The sequence below is a fragment of the Physeter macrocephalus genome, chromosome 12, assembly GCF_002837175.3.
Source record: "Physeter macrocephalus isolate SW-GA chromosome 12, ASM283717v5, whole genome shotgun sequence".
In the NCBI taxonomy this organism is placed as follows: Eukaryota; Metazoa; Chordata; class Mammalia; order Artiodactyla; family Physeteridae; genus Physeter; species Physeter macrocephalus.
Window position 1 is genome coordinate 87,978,178 of NC_041225.1, and position 20,871 is coordinate 87,999,048.

Here is a 20,871-nt window from a genome sequence, read left to right on the forward strand (position 1 = left end):
AGCAGCAACCCTAGCGTCCCACACCCGTCTCTGGTGTCCACGCCGACAGCCGCGGCTCGCGCCCGTTTCTGGAGCTCCTTTATGCGGTGCGCTTAATCCCCTCTCCTCGCGCCCCAGGAAGCAAAGAGGCAAGAAAAAGTCTCTTGTCTCTTCGGCAGCTCCGCGCCCGTTTCTGGAGCTCCTTTAAGCAGAGCGCTTAAGCCCCTCTCCTCGCGCAGCAGGAAGCAAAGAGGGAAGAAAAGGTCTCTTGCCTCTTTGGCAGCTCCAGACATCTCCCGGACTCCCTCCCAGCTAGCCGTGCTGCACTAACCCCTTCAGGCTGTTTTCACTCTGCCAACCCCAGTCCTCTCCCTGCGATCCCACCGAAGCCTGAGCCTGAGCTCTCAGCCCCCGCCCTCCCCGGCGGGTGAGCAGACTAGCCTCTCGGGCTGGTGAGTGCTGGTCGGCACCGATCCTCTGTGCGGGAATCTCTCTGCTTTGCCCTCCACACCCTGTTGCTGCGCTCTCCTCCGCGGCTCCGAAGCTTCCCGCCTCCGCCACCCACAGTCTCCGCCCGCGAAGGGCCTTCTAGTTTGTGGAAACCTTTCCTCCTTCGCGGCTCCCTCCTACTGGTGCAGGTCCCGTCCCTATTCTTTTGTCTCTGTTTATTCTTTTTTCTTTTGCCCTACCCAAGTACGTGGGGTGTTTCTTGCCTTTTGGGAGGTCCGAGGTCTTCTGCCAGCGTTCAGTGGGTGTTCTATAGGAGCAGTTCCACGTGTAGATGTATTTCTTATGTATCTGTGAGGAAGGAAGGTGATCTCCGCGTCTTACTCTTCCGCCATCTTGTCTAGTGAGCGAGTATTCACATCTTATATTTCCTTGTTGGTCTTGTCACAGGTAGGTATCCTTTTTTTTCATTTTAATTAATAGACTTTTTTGGGAGCAGATTTATGTTTAGCAGAAAGTACAGAATTCTTATGTACCTCTTTTTCCTCCCCTGTTTTCTCTATTATTAACATCTTGTATTAGGGTGGCACGTTTGTTACAATCAGTAAGCCGATATTGATACATTATTAATTAAACTGCATGTTTTTATCAGAGTCCACTTTTTGTACATTCTGTGGGTTTGACAAATGTATAATGACTTATATCCACTATTACAGTATCACACAGAACAGTTTCACTGCCTAAAAACATCCCTGTGCTCTACCTGTTTATCCCGCTCTTTCTTCCTCTGAAACCCTGGCAGCTGCTGATATTTTTACTGTCTCCACAGTTTTGCCTTTTCCAGAAAGTCATATAATTAGAATCATAAAGTATGTAGCCTTTTTATTTTTTTTATTATTTATTTATTTTAAAAATAAATTTATTTATTTTTGACTGTGTTGGGTCTTTGTTGCTGCGCGTGGGCTTTTTCTCTGCTTGCGGTGAGCGGGGGCTACTCCTCATTGTGGTGTGCGAGCTTCTCATTGTGGTGGCTTCTCTTATTGTGGAGCATGGGCTCTAGGTGCGTAGGCTTCAGTAATTGCAGCATGCAGGCTCAGTAGTTGTAGCTCGCGGGCTGTAGAGCGCAGGCTCAGTAGTTGTGGCGCACAGGCTTAGTTGCTCTGTGGCATGTGGGGTCTTCCCAGACCAGGGCTTGAACCTGTGTCCCTGCATTGGCAGGTGGATTCTTAATCACTGTGCCACCAGGGAAGTCTCTATGTAGCCTTTTTAGAATGGCTTCTTTCACTTAGCAATATGCATTTAAGTTTCCTCCATGTGTTTTCATGGTTTGGTAGCTCATTTCTTTTTTTCCAACTTGATTTCTTTTTCTTTTTTTAAAAATTGTGGTAAAATATATATAACATAAAAGTTACCATTTTAACCTTTTAAAAAAATTATTTATTTTGGCCGCGCTGCGTGGCTTGCAGGATCCCAGTTCCTCGACCAGGGGTTGAAGCCATGGCCCCAGTAGTGAAGGCACTGAGTCCTAACCACTGGACCACCAGGGAATTTCTCCATTTTAACCATTTTTATGTGGCATTAAGTACATTCACACTGTTTTGTAATCTTCACTACCATCCATCTCCAAAACATCTTCATCTTTACAAACTGAAACTCGAATATGTCTGCCTTATCTGATTCTGGTTCTGATGCTTGCTCTGTGTCTTCAAACTATTTTTGTTTTTGTCTTGTATGTCTTGTAATTTTTTTTGTTGAAAGCCAGGCATGTACTGAATTAATATGATATGAAAGGAACTGAAGTAAATAGACCTTTAATGTGAAGTTTTATAAGTTTATCTGGTTAGAGTTGATTTTGTGTTTATTGTTTGCTATAGCTGTAGGTGTCAAAGGCTAGAATTTCCTCTGGTGACCTTGTTTTTGTTCCCCCTGTTGTCTTTGGAGTTCTCTAAGAACTTCTTTTTTTTTTTTTAATGGAATTTTAAAATAAATTTATTTATTTTTATTTATTTATTTTTGGCTGTGTTGGGTCTTTGTTGCTGTGTATGGGCTTCCTCCAGTTGCGGCAAGTGGGGGCTGCTCTTTGTTGCGGTGCGCAGGCTTCTTGTTGGGGTGGCTCCAGGCGCGCGGGGTTCATTAGTTGTGGCACACAGACTCAGTAGTTGCGGCTTGCGGACTCCAGAGCGCAGGCTCAGTAGTTGTGGTGCATGGGCTTTGTTGCTCCGCGGCATGTGGGATCTTCCTGGATCAGGGCTTGAACCTGTGTCCCCTGTGTTGGCAGGCGGATTCTTAACCACTGTGCCACCAGGGAAGTCCCTCTAAGGACTTCTTAAGTAAGGTATGAGTTGTGCTGTTCTCTCATTCATATACCATCATTATCAGGAGCCCTGTTGATGTAGTGGTAAGGTATGGGTGGAGGGTAAGTGTTCTATAGTCCTATTATTAGGACTTTCCCTGGCCTGTCATCTTCACTAGGGTTTCTCATTGTTTTCCCCTTAGGTGAGACAGGAAAGCTAGAGGGGGTCTGGAGTTGGGTATTTCCCTTCCCCTACATCACTTAGTCTCTGGTAAAACCCCGGGCTCTGGTAAAATAGTTTCTTTTGAGGGCAGGTCTTGCTAAGAACAGAATGCTCTAGGCTTATTTCAAAATGGCTGCTTTTGCCCTCCCCCTGTCAGAGCAAGAGGAGATTTTTGTCTGATCTTAACTGTGGAACCTGGTACAGTTCCTGGAGGTAAAACTCATAAAGTGTGGGAGCCCCTCTAAGATTGTTTCCCAGGAGTTTTTAAATCTCAGGGTTGTCTACCCTGAGCCTCTAGCAATTTGTCAATTACAATTTAGGCTTTCCTACCCTAGTACAGGTCCCCATGGTGGTGTCTGCTCTGGGATTCTGTTCCATTAAGTTGTGATTCTCTGTATCCGTTTGTCTCTCTAATTTGGGGGACTGTAGTTTGCCCTTCATTTCAGTTCTCTGGTGGATGCAAGAAGAGTTGTTGATTTTCAATTTGTTCAGCTTTTTTTCTTTTTGTGGGGATGGGAGTGATGACTTCCAAACTCCTTGCATTGCTGGACCAGAGCTTTTTTTGTTTTGGTTGTTTTTCAATAGACTATGTTGTTGTTGTTGTTTGTTTTATTTTTTTGCTGCACCCCACAGCTTGTGGGATCTTAGTTCCCCAACCAGGGATCGAACCCGTGCCTTTGGCAGTGAAAGCACAGAATCCTAACCACTGGACCGCCCCGGGGAATTCCCTCAACAGACCATTTTTTGGAGCAGTTTTAGGTTCAAAGAAAAATTGATCAGATAGTACAGAGATTTCCCATCCACCCCCTGCCCCCACACATGCACAGCCTCCTCCACTGTCAATATCCCACATCAGAGTGTAGTGTGTTTGTTACAATGAATCTACATTGACATCCAAAGCCAGAGTTTACATTAGGGCTCACTTTTGGTATTGTACATTCTATGGTTTTTGACAAATGTATAATGGCATGTATCCACCATTATAGTACAATATAGTTTCTCCATGTCTTTTCATGACTTGGTAACTCATTTCTTTTTAGTGCTGAATAATATTACGTTGTCTAGATGTACCACAGTTTATCTTATCCATTCACCTACTAAAGGCTATTTTAGTTGCTTTCAAGTTTTGGCAGTTATGAGTAAAGCTGCTCTAAACATCCATGTGCAGGGTTTTGTGTAGACATATCTTTTCAATCCATTTGGGTCAGTACCAAGGAGTATGATTACTAGATTGTATGCTAATAATATGTTTAGTTTTATAAGAAACTGCCAAATTGTCTTACAAAGTGACTGTACCGTTTTGCTTTCCCACCATCATTCAACAGTGAATGAGAGTTCCTGTTGTTCCATATCCTCAGCAGCATTTGTTGTCAGTGTTTTGGATTTTGGCTGTTCTAATAGGTAGGTAGTAGTGTCTCATTGTTTTACTTTACAGTTCCCTAATGATAAAGGATACTCAGCATCTTTTCATAAGCTTATTCCAGTTGTATATCTTCTTTGGTGGTCTGTTGCCCATTTTCTAACCAAGTTGTTTGTTTTCATATTGTTGAGTTTTAAGAGTTCTTTGTATATTTTGGTTAACAGTCCTTATCAGATATATCTATTAGAAATATCTTCTCCCAATCTGTGGCTTGTCTTCTCATTCTCTTGACATTGTCTTTCACAGAACAAAGGTTTTTAATTTTGATGAGCGCAGCTTATCAGTTATTTCAGGGATTGTGCCTTTCGTGTTGTATCTAAAAAGTGATCACCATAGCCAAGGTGATCTAGGTTTTCTCCTATATTATCTTCTAGGTGTTTTATAATTTTTATAGTTTTGCATTCTACATTTACATCTATGATCCATTGTTTTAAAATTTTTTAAAAATAAATTTATTTATTTATTTTTGGCTGTGTTGGGTCTTTGTTGCTGCGCACGGGCTTTCTCTAGTTGCGGTGAGAGGGGGCTACTCTTCACTGCGGTGTGTGATTTTCTCATTGTGGTGGCTTCTCTCGTTGTGGAGCATGGGCTCTAGGCGTGTGGGCTTCAGTAGTTGTGGCACACGGGCTCAGTAGTTGTGGCTCACGGGCTCTAGAGTGCAGGCTCAGTAGTTGTGGCGCATGGTCTTAGTTACTTAGTTGCTCCGCGGCATGTGGGATCTTCCCAGACCAGGGCTCAAACCTGTGTCCCCTGCATTGGCAGGCAGATTCTTAACCACTGGGCCACCAGGGAAGTCCCTATGATCCATTTTGAGTTAAGTTTTGTGAAAGGGGTAAGATCTGTGTCTAGATTGACTTTTTGCACGTGGATGTCCAGTTATTCCAGCATAATTTGTTGAAAAGACTGTCTTTGCTCCATTACGTTGCCTTTGTTTCTTTGTCAATTATCAGTTGTCTTTTTTTTTTTTTTTTTTTTTTTGCGGTACGCGGGCCTCTCACTGCTGTGGCCTCTCCCGTTGCGGAGCACAGGCTCCGGAAGCACAGGCTCAGCGGCCATGGCTCACCGGCCCAGCCTCTCCGCGGCATGTGGGATCGTCCCGGACCGGGGCACGAACCCGCGTCCCCTGCATCGGCGGGCGGACTCTCAACCACTGCGCCACCAGGGAAGCCCTATCAGTTGTCTTTATGTGGGTCTATTTCTGGACTCTTGTGTTACAGTGATCTGTTTGTCTAGTCTTTCACCAATACCACACTCTTGATTGCTGTAGCTTTATAGTAAGTCTTTAAGTCAAGTAGTATCAGTCCTCCCACTTTGGCTTCTTCAATTTTGTGCTGGCTATGCTGGGTATTTTGACTTTGCATATAAACTTTAGAACCAGTTTGTCAATATCCACAAAATAATTTTCTTGGATTTTGATTGGAATTGTATTGAATCTATACATCAGGTTGGGAGGAACTGACGTTGACAGTATTGAGTCTTTCTAACCATGAACATGGACTATCCATCCATTTAATTAGTTCCTTTTTGATTTTTTTTCGCCAGAGTTTTATAGTTTCCCTCATGTTGAGCTTGTATATATTTGGTTAGATTTATAACTAAGTATTTAATTTTTGGGGTGCTAATGTAGATGGTATTGTGGTGTTTTTTTGTTTTGGGGGGTTTTTTTTGGCCATGCCATGTGGCATGTGGGATCTTAGTTTCCCGACCAGGGATCAAACCTGCACCCCCTGCAGTAGAAGTGTGGAGTCTTAACCACTGGACCACCAGGGAAGCCCCAATGGTATTGTGTTTTTAATTTCAAATTCCAGTTGTTCATTGCTGGTATATAGGAAAGCCATTGACATTTGCTCTGTTTTTTTTTTTTTTTTTTTAAATATTCAAGAATCATCCACAGAATCTCTATCCATCCACTGCTTTTGGAACCTGGAGTATTGAGGTCTAATTATTGTTGGATTGTCTCTTTTTTCCTTCAGTTCTGTTAGTTTTTTTTTTCTTTTAATAACCGTATTTATTTATTTATTTTTGGCTGTGTTGGGTCTTTGTTGCTGCGTGCGTGCTTTTTCCCTAGTTGTGGGAGCGGGGGCCACTCTTCGCTGCGGTGCCCGGGCTTCTCATTGCGATGGCCTCTCCCTTTGTGGAACATGGGCTCTGGGCGCGCTGGCTTCAGCAGTTGCGGCACATCGGCTCAGTAGCTGTGGCTTGTGGGCTCTAGAACGCAGGCTCAGTAGTTGTGGCGCATGGACTTAGTTGCTCCGTGGCATGTGGGATCTTCCGGAGCAGGGCTCAAACCCATGTCCCCTGAATTGGCAGGTGGATTCTTAATCACTGCACCACCAGGGCAGTTCCCAGTTCTGTTAGTTTTTACTTAAGGTGTTTTGGAGCTCTGATGCTAGGTGCATATATATTTTTAACTATTAGGTATTCTTGGTGTATTGACCCTTTTATCATTCTGAAATGTCCCTTAGGCACTTCCCTTAGTATTTCTTGTAAAAGAAATAAAGAAATTTTCTGTTTTGGTTTATTTGGGGATTGAAAAATTTTTTTTAAATTTTATGTGATAAAATACACATAACATCTTAACCATGTTAACCATTTTAAAGTGTACAGTTCAGTAATGTTAAATATGTTAGCATTGTTGTGCAACCAATATCCTGAACTCTTAAACTGAAACTCTGCACCTGTAAACAACCAACTCCACATTCCCTCTCACCCCAGCCCCTAGTAACAACCATTCTACTTTGTGTTTCTGTGAATTTGATTACTCTGGATACCTCATTTAAGAGGAATCATACAGTATTTGTCTTTTGTGACTGGCTTATTCCACTTAGCTTAATGTCCTCAAGGTTCATGCATGTTGTAACATGTGACCAGATTAACTTCCTTTTAAGGCTGAATAATCTCTTGTACTTTTGTATCACATTTTGTTTATCCCTTTATCAGTTAATAAGACACTTGGATTGTTTCTGCCTATTGGCTATTGTGAGTAGCGCTGCTGTGAACATGGGTTTGTAAATATCTTTGAGACAGTGCCTTCAGTTCTTTTGGATATATACTCAGAAGTGGGATTGCCAGATCATGTGGTAGTTCTATTTTTAGTTTTCTGAGGAACCTCCCTCCTGTTTTCCACAGTGGTTGTACCATTTTATATTCCCACCAACAGGACACAAGGGTCCCAGTTTCTCCACATCTTCGCCGACATTTGTTATTTTCTCTCTCTCTTTTTTTTTTTTTTTATAACAGCCATCCTGATGAGTGTGAGGTGATGTCTCATTGTAGGTTTTTAAAAATTGTTTTTACAGTAGGTCCTTGTTGGTTATCTATTTTATTTTATTAATTGATTATTAAAATATTTATTTATTTATTTGGCTGCACTGGGTCTTAGTTGCGGCACGTGGGATCTTTTAGTTGTGGCTTGCGAACTCTTAGTTGCGGCATGTGGGATGTAGTTCCCTGACCAGGGATCGAACCTGGGCCCCCTGCATTGGGAACACAGAGTCTTAACCACTGGACCACCAGGGAAGTCCCTCATTGTAGTTCTGATTTGCATTTTTCTAATGATTAGTGATGTTGAGCATCTTTTCATGTGCTTATTGGCCATTTGTATATGTTTGGAGAAATGGCTATGCAGGTTCTTTGCCCATTTGATAATTGGTTAATTGGGTGTTTTGTTTTGTTTTTGAGTTTGAGTTCTTTATATATTACGGATATTAATCCCATATCAGATATGTGATTTGCAAATATTTTCTGCCATTCTGTGGGTTGCCTCTTTACTCTTTTTTTTTTTTAAATTGGGGGGTAAGTGCTTTACAATGTTGTGTTAGTTTCTGCTGTACAGTGAAGTGAATCAGCTATATGTATACATATATCCCCTCTTTTTTGGATTTTCTTCCCAGTTAGGTCACCACAGAGAATTGAGTAGAGTTCCTTGTGCTATACAGCAGGTTTCCTTTTTACTCTGTTGATGGTGTCTTCTGATATACAGAATTTTAAAATTTTCATGAAGTCCAGTTTGTCTGTTGTTTCTTTTGTTGCTTGTGCCTTTGGTATCATATCCAGGAAATCATTGCCAAATCTACTGTTGTGCAACTTTTGCTCTGAGTTTTCTTCTAAGAGTTTTATAGTTTTTAGTCTTAAGATTTAAGTCTTTGATCCATTTAGAGTTGAGTTTTGTGTGTGTTGCTAGGTGAGAGTGTAACTTCATTCTTTTGCATGTGGATATCCAGTTTTTTGAGCAACATTTGTTGAAAAGACTATCCTTTTCCCATTGAATTGTCTTGATACCTTTGCTGAAAATCATTTGACCATGTATGTGAGAGTTTATTCCTGGGGGCTCTTTGCTCTAGCTGGGACTTCCAATAATGTGTTGGATAGAAGTGGCAAGAGTGGGCATTCTTGCCTTGTTTCTGGTCTTAGAGGAAAAGCTTTCAGTTTTACACTGTTGAGTGTGGTGTGAGTTAGTTGTGGGCCCTCATAAATGGCCTTTATTATATTGATTAGTTTCTTCCCATTCCTGATTTGTTGAGTGCTTTTTCATGAAAGGGTGTTGAGTATTGTCAGCTGCTTTTTCTGTATCAGTCAAGATAATCGTGTGGTTTTGTCCTTCGTTCTGTTAATGTGAAGTATTATATTGGTTGATTTTTATGTGTTGAATCATCCTTACATTCCATGGTTAATTCCCACTTGATTGTGGTGTATACATCTTTTAATGTGTTGTGAATTCTGTGTGCTAGTATTTTTTGAGGATGATTGAAGCCATCTGGTCCTTGGCTTTTCTGTGTTGGCAGGTTTTTGATTGCTGATTGAATCTCCTTGCTAGTTATATATTTGTTCAGATTTTCTATTTTTTCATGATTCAGTCTTGGTAGGTTGTGTCTTTCTAGGGATTTATGTATGTCTTCTTGGCTATCCAATTTTTTGGTATACAATTCTTCATAGTATTTATTCCCTTATAATCCTGTTTCTGTGGCATTGGTAGTAATATTCCCTCTTTCATTTCTGATTTTATTATTTGAGTCTTCTTTTTTTCCTTAGTCAGTCTGGCTAAGTGGTTGTCAATTTTGTTGATCTTCTGAAAAAAACACTTTTAGTTTCATGATTTTTTTTTCCTGTTGACTATTTCATTTATCTGTGCTCTAATCTTTATTATTTCCTTCCTTCTGCCTGCTTTAGGTTTAGTTCTTCTTTTAGTTCCTTGAGGTACAAGTTAGATTGTTTACTTGAGATCTTGCCTTTTTAAAATATATGCATTTATGGCTATAAACTTCCTTCTTAGTACTTCTTTTTCTGCGTCCATAAGTTTTTTGGCATTTTGTGTTTTCATTTGTGTCCAGGTATTTTCTAATATCCTTTGTGACTTCTTGTTTGACCCATTGGTTTTGTAAGAGTGTACTGTTTAATTTCCACATATTGTAAAATTTCCAGTTTTTCTTGTGCTATTTGTTTCTAGTTTCATTCCATTGTGATTGGAAAAGATACTGTGTATTATGATTTCAGTCTTCTTGAATTTATTAAGACTTGCTTTGTGGCTAGACACGTGTTCTATCCTGAAGAATGTTGCATGTGTACTTGAGAAAATGTGTTCTGCTGTTGTTGGGTGGAGTGTTCTGTATATATATCTGTTAAGTCTGATTGGGCTATAGTATTGTTCAATTTCTGTATTTCCTTATTCTTCTGTATGGTTGTTCTGTTCATTATTGAAAGTGGGTGTTGAAGCCTCTTAATATTATTATGTTGTTGTGTATTTCTCCCTTCAATTCTTTCAACATCTGCCTCATTAATTTAGGAGCTCTGAGGTTTGGTGCGTAAATACTTGTAAATCTTCTTGGTGAATTGACCTGTTTTTTTTTTTTAATAAAATTTATTTATTTATTTGTTTATTTATGGCTGCATTGGGTCTTCGCTGCTTTGTGTGGGTTTTCTCTAGTAGAGGGCTTCTCATTGCAGTTGCTTCTGTTGTTGCAGAACATGGGCTCTAGGCGCGTGGACTTCAGTAGTTGTGGTACGCGGGCTTCAGTAGTTGTGGCTCATAGGCTCTAGAGCTCAGGCTCAGTAGTTGTGGCCCATGGGCTTAGTTGCTCTGCGGCATGTGGGATCTTCCCGGACCCGGGCTCGAACCTGTGTCCCCTGCATTGGCAGGCAGATTCTTAACCACTGCGTCACCGGGGAAGCCCTGAATTGACCCTTTTATCATTATATGATGTACTTCTTTGTCTCTTGTAACTGTTTTTGACTTAAAGTCTATTTTGTCTGAAATTAATATAGCCACTCCTGTGTTCTTTTGGTTACTATTTGCATGAAATCTCTTTTTCCATCCTTTTACTTGGAATCAATATGTATCCTTACATCTAAAACGTTTCTTTGATAGACAACATGTAGTTGGAAGACCACTAAAGACCACTAATTTTTTAAAAATATTTATTTATTTATTTTGGCTTCACTGGGTCTTAGTTGTGGCACAAAGGATTTTCGTTGTGGCACGTGGGATCTTTAGTTGTGGCATGCATGGGGGATCTATATCCCCGACCAGGTATCGAACCCGGGCCCCCTGCATTGGGAGTGCAGAGTCTTAGCCACTGGGCCACCAGGGAAGACCCAGTCTGCTAACTTTTAATTTTAAAAAATGACTCAGGTAAAGATTCTGAAAGTGTTTATTTATAAAAAAGACATTTAATCTCAGATCAGAGAGTTGCTGATGACACCTGCTTAGTTTTGAAGCATTCATCTTAAGAATTCTCTTTCAAGTATTTGGGTTATACCACTATCCAGAGGCAACTGGGAAAACTGATCAAACATATGGGAATTATTAGAAATTAATTTCCTTAATGAAGTCTATAAACCATCAAGTAGGTAATAAAAGTAAGTTCGGGGCTTCCCTGGTGGCGCAGTGGTTGAGAGTCCGCCTGCTGATGCAGGGGACATGGGTTCGTGCCCCGGTCCAGGAAGATCCCACATGCCGCAGAGCGGCTAGGCCTGTGAGCCATGACCGCTGAGCCTGTGCGTCTGGAGCCTGTGCTCCTCAACGGGAGAGGCCACAACAGTGAGAGGCCCGCGTACTGCAAAAAAAAAAATGTATTTTTTAATAAGAACTTTTAATATTTAATTTTAACTTTTGGAGTTTTTTTTTAGCTGATAAAATGAGAGTGTTCTTTTTTCTCACACGTTGGGTTAGTTGTCAAAGTGCTGGTTTCTTAATGTTGTATCATTAGTGTTCTACAATTATCCCAATGAATCAAACTCTTTTCGTAAGCTAATGTGAATCATCTATTTTCAAAGGCAGCACCCTGTGCTCTGCACCCAGTATTATTTAGTTGCAGTGAATAGCCATTTTGAACATTCATTTTGGCATTCTTTCCTGGAGGGCTCAAAGAAGACTAACTGTGCCAAAACATTGGCTGTATTGTTATTTATTTAGGGATTTCAAATTGCCAAAATGAATTTGCAAAATGCCTTTCTTTGCTTTTTATTCTTCATCCCTTAAAAAATGCCATTGAAGCAAGGTGGGTGTGCCCCATGGTGTTCTACCTTTTGAAAAACATCTCTTGGAAGGGTTGATACCATAGAAATCTCTTCAGTAATTGAATAGATTTTAAGTTAAGCTTACCTTCCTATGGTCAAAAGCACATTGTTGTAAGCGCTCTGTAAAAATGTTTTGTTAGTGTAGTAACTTTTAATTCTGGGGGAAAAAAATCTTATGACCTTGGGTTTCCTTCAGAGGCTGTTTCACATTTGTGGTTGTGTTAGTATTCATCTTTTCTTGACTCATAACTGCCTGATTTACTTTTAATAACCTCTTCTTTTTTTAATGGACATTGTGTCTTTTTAAAAAGTCTCTTTGGGCTTCCCTGGTGGCGCAGTGGTCGAGAGTCCGCCTGCCGATGCAGGGGACACAGGTTCGTGCCCCGGTCTGGGAGGATCCCGCATGCCGCGGAGCAGCTGGGCCCGTGAGCCATGGGCGCTGATCCTGAGTCCGGAGCCTGTGCTCCGCAACGGGAGGGGCCACAACAGTGAGAGGCCTGTGTACTGCAAAAAAAAAAAAAAAAAGTCTCTTTAAGGGTCTGAAAAATTCTCATTTTCTCTTTAAAATTCTCATTTTAAAGTCTTTTGAAAGTATAGTTTGTAATCTCATTTTTAGCAGGAGTGTTATTTGGTTTTGTCTTTTGGTGCATCCTTCTCTACCTGGTGTTTTCTTGGTTGTCTCTGCCTTGCCCCTTGTGGCTCCTTCTTTATAAGGAAGGTTTATATTGGAAGCTTTGGGTTCTTACTCTCCAGGAATATTGGGGAAAATCTCAGTAACCAGTCCCTGAACCAGCAGGTGACTTGACTGAGGTCACTTTTGTTTGATTACCTCTGATATTTTCATGTGCATTGCTTCAGCCTTGGGCAGTAGTCACAACTTTTATTGCCTTCTTTCACAGATGGGAGAGCCCTGCTTCAACTCCTGATTTCACAAAATGAACCTAACTTTGTCCCCACTTTCCATGCTATAAGATGATTTTAGTTTCTATTATTAGAGTTAATTTCTTAGGTGTCTCAAATAGTAAGATTGTAAAATAGGTAACTTGCCTGTTTCTGCTTGCTTCTTTTTTTTTTTTTTTGCGGTACGCGGGCCTCTCACTGCCGTGGCCTCTCCTGTTGCGGAGCACAGGCTCCGGACGCGCAGGCTCAGCGGCCATGGCTCATGGGCCCAGCCGCTCCGCGGCATGTGGGATCCTCCCAGACCGGGGCACGAACCCTTGTCCCCTGCATCGGCAGGCGGACTCACAACCACTGCGCCACCAGGGAAGCCCTCTGCTTGCTTCTTTTACTGCTACAAATATAAGAGGTTAAAGAACTGCTGTGGTTTGTTGGAATATGTTGAGTCCTTACTGGGTAACCTTAAATCCCTGTTTCCTTATTTTTAAGTGAAGATAATTTGGACAGTGGTTGTGAAGCCCCAATGTTACTATATTTGTGAAAGTGCTTTATAAACAGAGAAACATAATCTAAATGTTAGACTTTATTATTGTTTAGTCAGAAGGATTGTGTTATTATTCTATTTAAATCTTTTGATTTTCAGGTTGTTCCATTGACCTGTCATGTATGGCAATAGCCATTATATCAAAACAATAGTGGAACACAGATTTCTGATACTAATGTGGTCTCTTTGGAAAAAACAGCTCAGTGGGGTTCTGGGGATGATCAGGTATGTCTTGTATAACTGGCAAACTATCTTTTGGTAAGCAGCATGAGAAATTGTGATTTAGCTATGAAGAATGGAAAGAGGTGAATTACTTTAATATTCCATTTTTCTAATAGGTCTTTGGCAGCCTTAATTGTGTAGAACAGCAGTTTACTTTTTGTTTTGGTCTCAGGACTCCTTCACATTCTTCAAAAGTATTTTAAAGAGCTTTTGTTTATAAGGGTTATCTGTATCAATATTTAGCTTGCAAAAAAATTAAAACATTAAAAAAATATTTATTGGGCTTCCCTGGTGGTGCAGTGGTTGGGAGTCTGCCTACCCATGCGGGGGGATCCTGCGTGCCATGGGGCTGGGCCCGTGAGTCATGGCCGCTAGGCCTACGCGTCCGGAGCCTGTGCTCCGCGGCGGTGAGAGGCCCGCATACCGCAAAGGAAAAAAAAATTATTTAGAAATAACAGACCCATTACATGTTAACATAAAAATATATTTTTAAATGAAAAATGGCTATTTTCCAAAACAAAAAAAAAATTAGTTGGAAGGGTGGCATTGTTTTACAGTTTTGCATATCTCTTTAATGTCAGGCTTACTAGAAGACAGTTGGTGTATTAGGCAGGGTTCTCCAGAAAAATAGAACCAATAGGAAACATATACGTATGTAAATAGGTATATAAAAAAATATATATATGTAAAATAAGGAATTGGTTCATGTGATTATGGAGGCTGAGAATTCCCAAGATCTGTAACTTGGGGATCCAGGAGAGGTGATAGTATAGTTCCAGTCTGAATCTGAAGGCCCGAGAACCAGGAGCTGACTGATGGCGTATGTTCTAGCCCAAGCCTAGAGGTCCGAGGACCAGGTGAGCTGATGGTGTAAGTTCCACTCCAGGTCCAAGTCCGAAGCAGAAGACTGATGTCCCAGCTTGAAGGCCATCAGGCAGAGAGGGAATTATCTTTTGCTCAGCCTTTTGTTCTATTCAGGCCTTTAATGGATTGGATGAGGCCTCCTCACCTTAAGAAGGGCAGTCTCCCTTACCTAGTGTGTGGATCAGATGTTAATCTCATCCAGACACACCCTCACAGACACACCCAGATGTTTAACCAAATATCTGGGCACCCTGTGGCACAGCCAAGTTGACACATAAAGTTAACCATCCTAACTGAATTCTCAGATCTGCTTCTGCATTTAGTCCATTGGGATATATTGTTTTGGTTGAATTATGTGAAGGAAATCTGACCTTTCATAGATATGTAGTTAGAAAATGGAGGCCCACTTAACTTCCCTGAAAGGGTGTCAGTGACCCCCAGGGATCTTTGGACCACACTTTGGGAACCACTGATCTAGAACATAGTAATAAACTTAGAAGAAATGGAAAAAATTGTGAGCAGATAAGATAAAGCCTCATATATGTTTGTTGGAGAAAAAGATGCATCCTTACTCATAATGATTAAATATTTAATGTTGATTATCTAATAACTTGGGTATCAGATTTCTTCTAGTACCTTCAATTTTCCCTAAATTGCATTTATTATCCATTAAATGCAAGGTATGGAGGAAGGAGATTTACTGTCGCCAACTGAAAAGGGTTAAGAGAAACCCTGACCAGAAAAAGCACGGTACTCTGTGATCATTAAGTGGAAGGGGGATTGTTATGGGTTGAATTGTGTCTCCCAAAATGATGTGTTCAAATCCCAATCTGCAGTACCTCAGAATGTGACCTTATTTGGAAATATAGTGATGGCAGATAGAACTATTTAAGTTAAGAAGAGATCATACTGGATTTAGGGTGGGCCCTTAATCCAGTATGACTGGTGTCCTTGTAAGAGAGAGACACACACAGGAAGAGGTCTGCCATGTGAAGACAGAGGCAGAGATGGAGTTATGCTGCCGTAGCCATTAAATGCCTGGGGCTGCAAGAAGGAGGAAGAGGTAAGAAGGATCCTCCCCTAGAGGCTTTGGATGGAGCATGGCCCTGCCAACACCTTGATTTCAGACTTCTAGGCTCCAGAACTGTGAGAGAATAAATTTCTGTTGTTTGAAGCCCTCCACTTTGTGTAAGTTCCTTATGGCAGCTTTAGGAAACGAATACAGAGGTATATTCCTAAATAGTTGAATGTTCTCTGAGGGCATGTTTACGGTAGAGCACAGTCCAAAAATGGATATCTTCCCTTTTTTTGGTCCTTGTTTTATAAAATATAAACCATGGATAGATCCTGTAGCTCTTCATTTCTGCCTTTATGCCTGGGTTCCTCAGAAGAACTGGAGGATTCTACCACTTCCTAATTCTCTCCCCTCTTTTCTCCTCCTGGTTATTCTGCTCATTCATCCTTGTTGCTGTCATCCAAGTTAACTTTTGTTTATTCATTGAAAACTATAGCTCTTGCTACACTGTCTTCTTTTAGTTTCTTTCACTTCAGCTTACATTACCCATCCAGTGTCTGAAACTCTTGGATCTTTGATCTAATGTGCAGAGATATTTTTCCTCCACTCCTCCCACCCTTCTCCTATCCCTGCTTACCCCGTGGTCACAGTCTAGACCTTATCAGCTCCAGCAACTTGAGTACAAATGTCTCATCCTTTCTTCCCTCCAGCTACTGCCCCATTTAATATTTCTGCTTCCTGTTAAGTGAAATTTTCAAGACTTTTGGGTCTCTATTTTCTGATATCTTATCCTCATTTTTTAAAAAGTCAAGTTTATTGAGGTATAATTTAAATACAGCAAAATTAACTCTTTTAGGTGTACAGTTCGATGAGCTTTGACAAATACATACACTTATATAACTGCTACATATTTGATTGCCATCATCCCAAAACGTTTCCTTGTGCCCCCTTCGTAGTCAGTCGTCTCCCGCATGCTTAGTCCCTGGCAACCGCTAATCTCATTTCTGTCTCTATAGTTTTGCCTTTCAGAATTGTAGTGTGTAGATTTTTAAAAAATTAATTAATTTATTTATTTTTGGCTGCATTGGATCTTTGTTGCTGCACGCGGGCTTTCTGTAGTTGCTGCAAGTGGGGGCTACTCTTCTATGCGGTGTGCGGGCTTCTCCTTGCGGCGGCTTCTCGTGTTGCGGAGCACGGGCTCTAGTCGTGTTGGCTTCAGTAGTTGTGGCACGCGGGCTCAGTTGTGGCACGTGGGCTCAGTAGTTGTGGCTCACGGGCTGTAGAGCGCAGGCTCGGTAGTTGTGGCACGTGGGCTTTGTTTCTCTGTGACATGTGGGATCTTCCTGGACCAGGGCTCAAACCCGTGCCCGCTACAGTGGCAGGTGGATTCTTAACCACGGTGCCACCAGGGAAGTCCCACGTGTAGATTTTTGAATCTGGCTTCTTTCACTTGGCACGTGCTTTTGAGGTTCATCCATGTTGTTGCATAAATCAGTAGCTCTTTAAAATTTATTTCTGAGTAGTATTCCACTTATGTACAGGTTTTTAGGTAGACAGCTGGTTTCATTTCTCTTGGGTAAATACCTAGGAATGGGATTGCTGGCTGATACGGTAACTGTACGTTTAACATTATAAGAAAGTGCCAAACTGTTTTCCGAAGTGCCTGTACCATTTTGCATTCTCCACAATGTATAGGAGCTCTAGTTGCTTTGCATCCTTGCCAGCTCTTGGTATTGTCAGGTGTTTTATGTTTTTGTTTTAAAATTTTTAGTCATTCTAGGTATGTTGTGGTGTCTCATTGTGGTTTCAATATGCATTTTCCTAATGATAATGTGCATCTTTTTGTGTGCTTGTTTGCCATCCATGTTTCTTCTTTAGTGGAGGGGTTGGTTTAAATCTCTTCCGCATTTTTTATGGGTGATTTGTTCCATTTGTTGAGTTTTGAGAGTTCTTTATATATTCTAGATGTAAGTCCTTTATGTGTTTTGCAAATATTTTCTCCCAGTCTATGATTTTTCTTTGAATTGTCCTATTTGTTTTTCGAAGAGTAGAAGTTTTAATTTTGATGCGGTTGAAGTTGGCTTAGTGATTTTTTTTCTTTTATGGTTTTTACTTCTTATGTCTAACCTGGTAAATTTTGACCTAATCCTAGATCACAAAGACTTTCTCCTGTATTTTTTTCTAGAACAGGTTTTCTCAGCTTTGGTGCTTTTGATATTTTTGATATTTGAGCTAGATAATTCTTTATTTTACAGGACTGTCCTGTGTATTGTAAGATGTTTAGCAGCATCCTTGGCCTCTTCCCACTAGATATCAGTAATACTGCCCCATGTTGGTAAACGTCAGAAATGTCTCCAAACATTGCCAAATGTATCATGGTTGAGGGAAGAAGAGGGTGTCAAAATCTTGCCCAGTTGAGAACGAGTTTTTGACGTTTTATAGTTTTAAGTTTATCTAAATCTGTTTTGAGTTTTTTTTTTTTTTACGGTACACGGGCCTCTCACTGTTGTGGCCTCTCCCGTTGTGGAGCAAAGGCTCCAGACGCACAGGCTCAGTGGCCGTGGCTTACGGGCCCAGCCGTTCCGCGGCATGTGGGATCTTCCCAGATAGGGGCACGAACCCGTGTCCCCTGCATTGGCAGGCGGGCTCTCAACTACTGTGCCACCAGGGAAGCCCTTGAGTTGGTTTTTGATTATGGTGTAAGGTAGGGGTCCAGCTTCATTTTATTACATACGAATATCTAATTGTTATTCCAACACCATTTGCTGAAAATACTCCCTTTTCCCTTGGCATCTTTGTGTGGGTCTATTTCTGGACTCTCTATTCCATTGATTTATATCTTTATCATGATGCTAATACTGTGCTCTTAATTACTGTACTGTCTTGAAATCAGATAGTGTGAGTTCTCCTACTTTGTTTTTCTTTTTAAAAATGGTTTTGTTTATGTTAGAATCTTTGAATTTCCATGTAAATTTTATAATCAGTTTGTCAATTTCTATTTAAAACATCTGTTGGAATTTTGATTAAAATTGCCTTGAGTCTATAAATCAATTTGAAGGGAATTGACATCTTAACAATATTGAGTTCTCTAATCCATAGACACAACAGTTCTTACAGTTTTATTTAGATCGCTAATTTCTTCATCAGTGTTTTGTTGCCTTCAGTGTACGAAACTTAATACATGTTTGTATTAGACTTACAGAAGTGTTAAAAAATTTCAATTCCTACTGTTCATCACAATTATATAAGAATATAATTGACTTTCTATATTGACCTTGTATCCTATGACCTTGCTAATCTCATTTACTATTTCTACTATAGTTCTTTTGTAGATTCTTTAGGACTTTTTGATGTATAGACAGTCATATCCATTGTACTTTTTTTTGCTTTTTCCTTTTTGATATATATGCCTTATCTACTGGCTAGGATCTACTTATTCTTCTACTTGATCTTCTTGTGTTCTAACATCACTTCTGTGAAAGCAAGTGTCACCAACAAATTTGTGTAGCTGAATACAGTAAGCACTTTTCTGTCCTCATCTTAGATGCAATAAATAGCATTTCATATTCTTAACCAATGCTTAACTTCTTGAAATTATTTCCTTTCTTGGCTTCTCCTGGTTTTCTTTCTACTCTGCTGGCTATTCTTTCTCAGTTTCCTTTGCTGCTTTATCGTCCCCTGTTAAACCTTAAAATCAGAGGTTGCAAGCTGTGGACCTGCATATGGCTCAAATGTGGTTTGCAGAAAAAAAAGTTGGGGGGCACAGTGTTTTAAAAATTTTTAAACAGAATACTTTAAAGTGTGCATGCAGTGCATAGTTGGCCACAGGTCCCATTACTCTGTAATATCAGGCAGGTTTACTCATGTCTTTTACCTCCCTGTACCTATACACATTTGAGTTTTTAACTTCTGCTTGAAATGTTGGAATGTTTTGGTTCTCATCTAGATCGAGGGCTTTAAATATGCCTGTGTACTTAAAAATCCCAAGTTTGTATCTCCAACCTTTACTTCACCCTCAAAATTTGTTTGTATTTATTCTGTTGTTTGTCATCCCTCTTCACATCTGTCTACAAATATTTAGAGATTTGAGGCCCTTTTTATATTGGTTAAAAAGGTATAACACTCAGAATCATAGCAACAAAATAAGCAGAAAGAAAAGAATGGTCAACAGGTTTTTTAAAATTTTATTTTATGAAGGGAAATTATAAGAGCATGTTTACATGGAGAGAGGAATGATTCAGTAGAAAGGGAAAATGCATGAAGGAAAATGGGGGAATCACATATAGGAAAGAAATCATTGAAAAAAAATGGAATGAGATGGGAAGGTCTTTGATAGTAAGACTTTTTTTAAATCACAAGATGAAAATCTGGGGTAGGTAATGGGGTTGTAGATCTTGTGCTAGGAAGATAAGGAAGGTCCATCTCCTGTTCTTCACTTACTAAAGTAGGAAATGAGGTCATCAGTTGAAAAATGAGGAAGGAGGGTTCAGTAGTTCTGAGGAGAGAAAGTATAAAGTAATCATTTTAGCCAATCAACTTACCCAGAAAATAGAGTAGAATTTCCAGGCAGGGCTGAGTGCCCTTGAGGTTTAATGTCATCAGTCTAAAGGAAAACCAGTGTAGGTGTGTGCTTTCTTCAGCAGTGTGCTGCTCCTTGGATTAAGACAAGCAGAAGGTTCAACCAGAGCTGAGCTTTGCCAGGCAAATAGGATAGTGGGGGAAAAGGGTAAGAAAGAAGAGATGTTTGCAAGGTAGTGATTATAAGGATGATTATGAACGCTCAGAGTGGTAAAGAGGGAAATACAGGTAAGAAAGGAATTATGAAAAGTGTAAATGTGACAGGATAGTTGTCTTCATAAGGTTACAAAATTATTGCAGTTGAGGAGCTAGAGTTAAGTAAGTGATCTGTGGAGGTCAAAGGCTGGGCAGGAGAACACATGGATACGTCTCTCATCAGTAGTGAGGAATAAACTATGGGATGAGGCTCAAACCCTGGTCAAAGGGGCTAAGAGATGAGTTGGGGACCCGAGATTTTGCTGTAGTGAGAGTCACAAGATGACTGGAATTCCCTTGCTTTAAAACCCATTCATCTGGTCCACTATCCCCTATTGAATAGAGGGCTCTCAAAAGAAAAAAATTATCATTCTCATATTCCTTTTATTTTCAAGTCTTAAAAATGTAAAAAGCATGTTTCCAGTAGCAATGTTCGATATTAAGGATTTGACTAATTTATCTGACATAGATGGGATTGATATATTTTCGAAGGTCAAAGGTCTATAATCCCATAAGGCATAGATGAGTAGTGTTAATATTTTAGAATATTCATGCCAATATTTTTCTCTGTATCTATTTATATAACTGATATTAGGTAGTGGATAGTTGTGTATCTTTTTTTTTTAACTTACTGTAAGAGCATTTTGTTGGTGAATCTTAAATACTGGAAATAATCCTT

General features: G+C 40.3%; 1 protein-coding gene and 1 non-coding gene across 4 annotated transcripts in view; one reads left to right on the plus strand and one right to left on the minus strand.

Moving 5' to 3' along the window:
* The window catches only part of ALMS1 (ALMS1 centrosome and basal body associated protein), a 216,325-nt gene that overhangs the window by 12,514 nt on the left and 182,940 nt on the right, over positions 1-20,871 (plus strand). The window lies entirely within an intron of this gene.
* TRNAG-CCC (transfer RNA glycine (anticodon CCC)) lies at positions 7,809-7,881 on the minus strand. Its single transcript has one exon. It is a non-coding gene; the product is annotated as a tRNA-Gly (tRNA).